Source organism: Eutrema salsugineum, unplaced genomic scaffold (genome assembly GCF_000478725.1).
Source record: "Eutrema salsugineum unplaced genomic scaffold, Eutsalg1_0 scaffold_2, whole genome shotgun sequence".
Lineage (NCBI taxonomy): Eukaryota > Viridiplantae > Streptophyta > Magnoliopsida > Brassicales > Brassicaceae > Eutrema > Eutrema salsugineum.
In genome coordinates, this window is record NW_006256829.1 from 14,686,923 (window position 1) to 14,693,645 (window position 6,723).

Consider the following 6,723-nt stretch of genomic DNA (forward strand, 5'->3'; position numbering starts at 1 on the left):
ATTCTGCGCTCCAGATCAGAATGTGTGTGCGATGATGTCGATGATGAGGTGTGGCCGGTCGAAACAGATGGCTGAAAGTGAGCACGGGCCGCAGCTGCATCGCGTTTTGCCTTGGCCACTATGTATTGGCCAATGGTGAATGGTAGACGAGGTACAGATGGCAGAAAATCATCGGGTTCCAGAGTCCATCGCGGACGTCCTCCGTTACACAATCTCGGGACTGATGGTGAAGGCAAGCTGACTCGGTGCTCCTCAGTGCCAGTGCAATACTTGTAACCAAACCTGTCTGGATCGAAAGCGGCACGAGAGATAGTGTGACCGCGAGAGAGATAAAGTAGGTCATACCAGACATCGGGGAGTGGATCATCAGATGAGAAATCGAATCCTACAGCCTGTAGTATCGCTTGTAATAGCACTCCCGTAAGCTGGAGTACCGTCCTCGCAACCATGTAAATCATGCTTCACCTTTACCATGTTCTGTGCTATGATCCAGGCAAAGCAGGCAAGTCGTGGGTCGTCCATAAATGGCATCTGAAGTGTAATGAGCTCAGTCTTCAAAACACATCCCATGTTGGCTCTAGAGAAAATCGTGTGTGCTAAGAGTTTGTGCACAACTCTCACTGCTGGATGAGTAAGAAGGGCTGACTTGGATCTCCCGCTATCATAGACTCCATGACCCATCTCTCTCCACAAGTTAAAATCGGGTTCATCTTCAAGGTAAATGCCATCGGTGTATGGAAGCTTAAGAGCCTCACAAAATTCAGAAATGGTGAGCGAGTAAGGCTGTCCGCGGATAGAGAATGACAAGATGTCATCTGATGCTCTGGGGTTCCTCCTCTTCGTGTGGTGGAGTGTAATAGTTGCTAAGAACTCGCGGACTAGCTCAGGATAAGTCGGAAGGTTCAACTCCATTTAGGGTCTCAGCTTAAGTGCATCGATGTACCAGATTACATCTTCTCTGATTCCAAGCATCTCAAGTGTATGATAATCAATGCAAGGCGTGGATTTGATGTTCAGCTTCTTGAAACGTCTTGCATAGTCCACTCTTGGGTTTATCTCCTTACCAATGTATCGAATCTGTGGTGGCTCAGGAGCTGCTCGTGTTTCTCTTGAGTGATGGAGCAATCTCATCACAGAGTTTCTTCTTCTCGGTCTGGCTTGGTTCAGCATGTACTCTCCTAGAGTAGCATCATCGGGAATGTCCTCAGAGCTGTCACCAGTGCGACGGCTTCTTCGGGATCTGGTTTGTTCCATTTTTTCTGGAAAACGAAATGAGTCTTGGAAAAATTGTGAATATGGATGCTGATTTTTACACATTAAGATCAGTTATACTAATACTAGTATAAAGAGATTAATTAAAACCATGAGCAAGCAGAATTGACATTAGATCAAATAAATCGAGTAGTTCATGACTAGATTCGGATTTTTGATGTTCTCAACATAGAAATCTTCTAAAAATCGGTTTTAATGGGCAATTTACATGTCAAACCTATAGGTTACCTAACACTAATCACTAATCACACAAGACCTAATCAGATTCATCAATTTTGCTGTTCCAAATTCGATTTTTATGAAGCATGTAGAATCAAAATTTCAAAAATCTCAATTTCTCTTAAACTAGGTGTTAAAATCAATTTTTAGATAATCTAAAAGGATAATTTATTGTTCTTAAGCTATTTCCACCATCTATAAATCAAGATTTGGGCTTTTTAAGAAAACCCTAAGTTCTAAAATCAATTAAAAATGGCGAGTTTGAGCTTCATACCTTGCTGGAAAGAGAGATTTGATGACATAATTGAAATCAGCTTTGAAAAAGAGTGAGGTTTGGGCCAAGAATCTCTTAAAAAACTTAAGAATTGAAAAAGGTGTTCTATCTCCTAAATCTCAAGTCTTTTGGAAGAGAAGAGAAGAAGGAGTTTTGATCCAAAAAGTGCATTTCCTTTCTTTAAAAAGCGTTTTTTTAGCAAAAAAGGAAAATTTTCGGGAATTTTTAAGTTTACGGGAACTTACCTTTCTTGTATTGCACGCAAAGGAGATTTAAAACTTACGGAAAATCTTAACGTGCTTTACCGGGAATGCTCCGGAAATCACCGGGAATTTTGGGAACTTTCGAAAAGCGGTGGAAATCTGCATCGTCACCTCAACGACCAACGGCTGCGGTCAGGAGACTCGCGACCGCGGCGATTGAAGGCTCGGCCGCGGTCACATTCACGGTGCCGCGGTCGATGCACCTTTGGCCGCGGGTCGGTTCGTCGCGACCGCGGCTCTTTCTCCTGCGGCCTTTGTCCAACTTTCTGGTCTTTGCGGGCCGAGCAGCTAAAAACCTACCCTTTTCTTCTTGGTTTTTCTAATTTTCTGATTTTTTGTGTGTTTTTTGTCTTATAAAATACATGAAATTTAATAGAAAAAGAAAACATAAATTGTAAAAAAGGAAAAGGAAACTAAAAGAAAAAGTACCTAAATGGGTTGCCTCCCATTAAGCGCTTTTGTTTTAAGTCGTTAGCTCGACGTAAGCATGAAAAATCAGGCTGATTTGAATGGCACTCCACTTGATGTGCCCTTATCACTCCCGGTCGCTGGAGGTTTTACTTCTTCTCCTTGGGCAGCTGTCTTCTTTCCTTTACTATTCTTTCGGACTTTAACATTGTTTAAAACCCTTTTTGTGTTTTCGATCAGCTCCTGGATTTGGTCTTCACTAGTTTCTGTTGCATCCAATGGAATGATGATCTTGATCTTTGCAAAAGCTTTCGGCTTCTCCTTTTCTTTCTCTTTTGGCCGGTTTCCTTTGCTTGGAAAAACATCTAGGATAGTCGGGTAAAACCTTTTGCGATCTACATTGAGGAAAACAGCAATCCGGTTTGTGTGATCGATTACTGCTCCTACGGTAGCTAGGAATGATCTCCCGAAAATGAGTGGCCTCTCTTTGTCTTTATCCATCTCCAGGACTTGGAAATCTGCTGGAACAATCTTGTCTCCCACTAGAACTTGTAGATCATGTATCGCCCCTTCAGTATCTTTTTGAGATGAATCTCCAAAAATAACCTTAACCGTCGATGTCCTTAAGGTTTTTATGCCCAATTTTTCGGCAAATGTCTTTGACATGATGTTGACATTGGCTCCGTAATCGCACAGGCAGTCTGTAAACTTGATTCCTGAAATGAAACATTGGAAAACAAAACGTCTCGGATCATCGGCTTTTGTAAGCCTTTGAAACGGTGATCGTTCAGGTACCTTAAATGGTGGCTGCTTGGCATCGACATCCTTGTACAGTGGTACAAAGATTGGGGTTTCTTCTTTCTTTCCATCGGTTCTGGCCTCTTCTTCAGGCGATGTGGTTATGGCGTTGCAAAACCTCTTAGGATTATCTTCAACTCTTCCTGGAAGAACTCCACTTTGCCTCTTCATAGAGTCGGCTGTTTGGGCGACTTGCACGTCTAGCTTTTTGACGTGCGAAGATAAAGCTTCAAACTTCCCGTTCAGATCATTGTACATGCAGTCAACTTTCACGTTCACGTCATTAGATGTTTTTTCGTTCGTCATAACGAGCTGTTGGATGGACTGTTCAAGTCTACCAATTTGTGAAGCTAGCTGGTTCGTCGTGACTCCTTGCTGTTGTACAAATTGATTGTTAAAACCCGTACCTTGGTAGTTATATGGCTGTCACGGTTGATAAGCTCCTGTCCCTCCGAAGTTTCCACCTTGGAACTTGTTTTGGAAGGATTTTTGCTGTGGTGGGTAGTACTGATCTTGAGGATTCTCCACATTTGGATTGCGGTAAGAGAGATTTTTGTAATTTGCATTCCGGAAGTTTTTGTTGAAACCATTGTTGAAGTGATTTTGATATGGTACTAGTGCTCCTACATAGTTCACCTCTTCTTCTTGAAAGGCTTGATTAATGTGATCAATATCACTAGGTCCTTCATCTTCTGCGCCATTGTTGGTCTCACAAGCATGGATTGGGCGATTGTTGCTCTTCAGAAGCTGGCTCATCATGTTCTTCAACTCGGTATCTCCTTGTTGTCTGTTCCGGTTTGCTTCGTCGATCGATCATATTCAGGACAATCATTGCTATTGGCTTGAGCCAAATTTTCGACGAGGGCTCTTCCTTGGGCTATCGTCTTTTGTCCAAAATCTCCATTGCTAGCTGTATCAAGTGAAAGTTTGTATTTTGGTTGCAAACCTCGGTAAAATGTGCTCAGCAAGTTTGATCCAGGAAATCCATGGTGAGGGCAATCACGTTCATACTCCTTAAAACGTTCCCATGCTTCATAGAAAGATTCAGTCGGTCCTTGTTGAAAGCTTGAGATCTTTGTTCTCAACAAATTCGACCTTGACTTAGTATAGAAGTGATTCAGAAAAGCAGTTTTACATTCTTCCCAATTAGTAATCGATCCTGCAGGCAAAGATTTCAACCAACGGTGAGCTTTTTCTGCTAATGAAAAAGGGAACAACTTACACTTTAAATAGTCTGCTGGAACTTGGTTTGTTCTCATCATGCTGCAGATTTCTTCAAAGAGCTCGATATGGTCCATTGGGTGTTCGAAAGGAACTCCATGGAATTGGTTTTGTTTCACCAATGAGATGATTTGAGGCTTGACTTCAAACTCATTCCGGTTTGGAAATGGAACTTGAATTGCAGATTGGTTTGAAAGTTTTGAGTAGGTGCATCGAAATCAGCTATGCGATGGTTCCCGGCTTGTCTTCGGTGTTGATTTGCTGGCTGTACAGGGCGGTTAACGCGCCCATTCGGCTGCATTCCTTGGTGGTCACCATCGGCTGCATTGATGGGTGCATCAAGGTCTTCACGCTCTTCTCTCTCGCGGTTCTGGTGGTTTCTTGGAGGAACCTCATCCTCCTCTCCATCTTGTCGAGCATGATCACTTCCTCTGTGATCATTCTCTTCATTTTCTCCATGTTCGGACCCGTCTAGGTCCATATTTAAAGCTCGGTTAATAGGATATCCAGGCTGGTCGTCGTTGGCCATTCCTTGCGTTCGCCTAAGTCTTCGAAGTTCTCTTTCGTGTCTGTCTATCTCGTCTAGAATTGGAATGTTTTCTACAGGTCTGCGCCTGGTATTCATGCAATTCAGAGAAAAACAAAAGAAGGCAAAGATAATTCAGCAAAACTTTAAGAAAGAACTAGAGATCAGGTGTCTAGAACAGAAGTTAAAACAAGAAAAATAGCAAAAGGCAGCGAAACAAATCCCCGGCAACGGCACCAAAAACTTGGTTGCGTGTTAACTACGTGAGGGAACAAGTTTTACCCTTAACAAAAACAAATGAAAGCCGCAAGTGCACAGCTAATCACACTACAAGAAAACAATCGTTTTCCAACGGTCCATTACGACTGTTTTAAAGTCGTCGCAAACTTACAACGATTTTACGACGAATTTACGTCAAACAAAAAAACATCGACGTAACTTCGACGTACAATTTACGACGAATTACGACGATTATACATCGATAACGAGAGGTTTGATATTGAATGCAAAATCATCATAAATTCGATTTACAATTACGACGAATATACGACGACTGGATTTCGATGTAAAAGATACGACGATTTTACGTCGACAAATAAGTTAGGTGAAGAACATTTAAAACATGTTTACCCAACTAATGTCGAAGAAATATTTTATTGCATAATCGTCTTAAAAGTGTCGTAATACTATTGTTGAATGTAAAATCGTCGTAAAAAAGTCGTCGTAAAAGCGTCGTAAAGTCCGAAATTTTCCTATAAATAGATCTTCATTCTTTCTTTCAATCACAACACATCATTATTCAAACATAAGAGCATCATCATCCTGGAGACCCATTGTAGGTCTCTTAAATTTTAGTATAGTGTTGTAAATCCTTATATATTGGGTTGTCCATTGCTGGAAACCTGAATTATGAGTTATTTATTTTGAAAAAAAGAAGTTATAATATTAAAAGGTTAATTTACTTCATTCACGTGGCTAGACGTGACACAAGAGACTAGCTCTCCTTTATTGTGTAATCAATAAAAAGAGATAGTATTTTGACTTTATTTCAAGATATGTCTATATACGAGCTAAGAAGCTGGATGTATATGCGTAAAGATTCAGATGGGGCGTTGACAGAAGAGTTCAAGAACGGGTTAGAAATATTTATGTATCAGGCTACAAATATGGAAAGAACGAAAGATAGCGGAAAGATGTTTTGTCCTTGTTTGAAATGCAAGAATACGAGGTATACACTAACCAAAACCGTGTGGACACATTTATTAAATAGAGGGTTTATGCCGCAATATTTTGTTTGGTATCTACATGGAGAAGGATATGGCAGTAATACTCATGGGAATGCTGGTAGTAGTAGTAATTATCAAAGTCATGTTGATTTTGATGAATCGAATTATGGTCATCAGTCTAATCAGTATCAATCTGATCAAAGTGTAGATCATGATAGGATGCATGAGATGGTGACTGATGTATTTCATGAAACGCATACTGGTAATGCTGTTGAGGAACCTAATGTAGATGCCAAACGATTTTATGATTTGTTAGACAATGCTAATCAGCCAATCTACGAAGGATGTAGAGAAGGCTGTCTAAATTATCGTTGGCAGCTAGGATGATGTCAATTAAAACAGATCATAACCTGGCTGAGATTTGCATGGATGATTGGGCTGATCTTCTGAAAGATTATCTATCGGAGGATAACTTGGCAGCGGGAACATACTATGAAATACAAAAGTTGATTTTTA

General features: G+C 40.9%; 1 non-coding gene across 1 annotated transcript; it reads left to right on the top strand.

Annotated features, from left to right (window-relative positions):
• Positions 1-4,215: 4,215 nt before the first annotated feature.
• Positions 4,216-4,324, top strand: LOC112086917. The gene has a single exon (XR_002899771.1). It is a non-coding gene; the product is annotated as a small nucleolar RNA R71 (small nucleolar RNA).
• Positions 4,325-6,723: the final 2,399 nt, after the last annotated feature.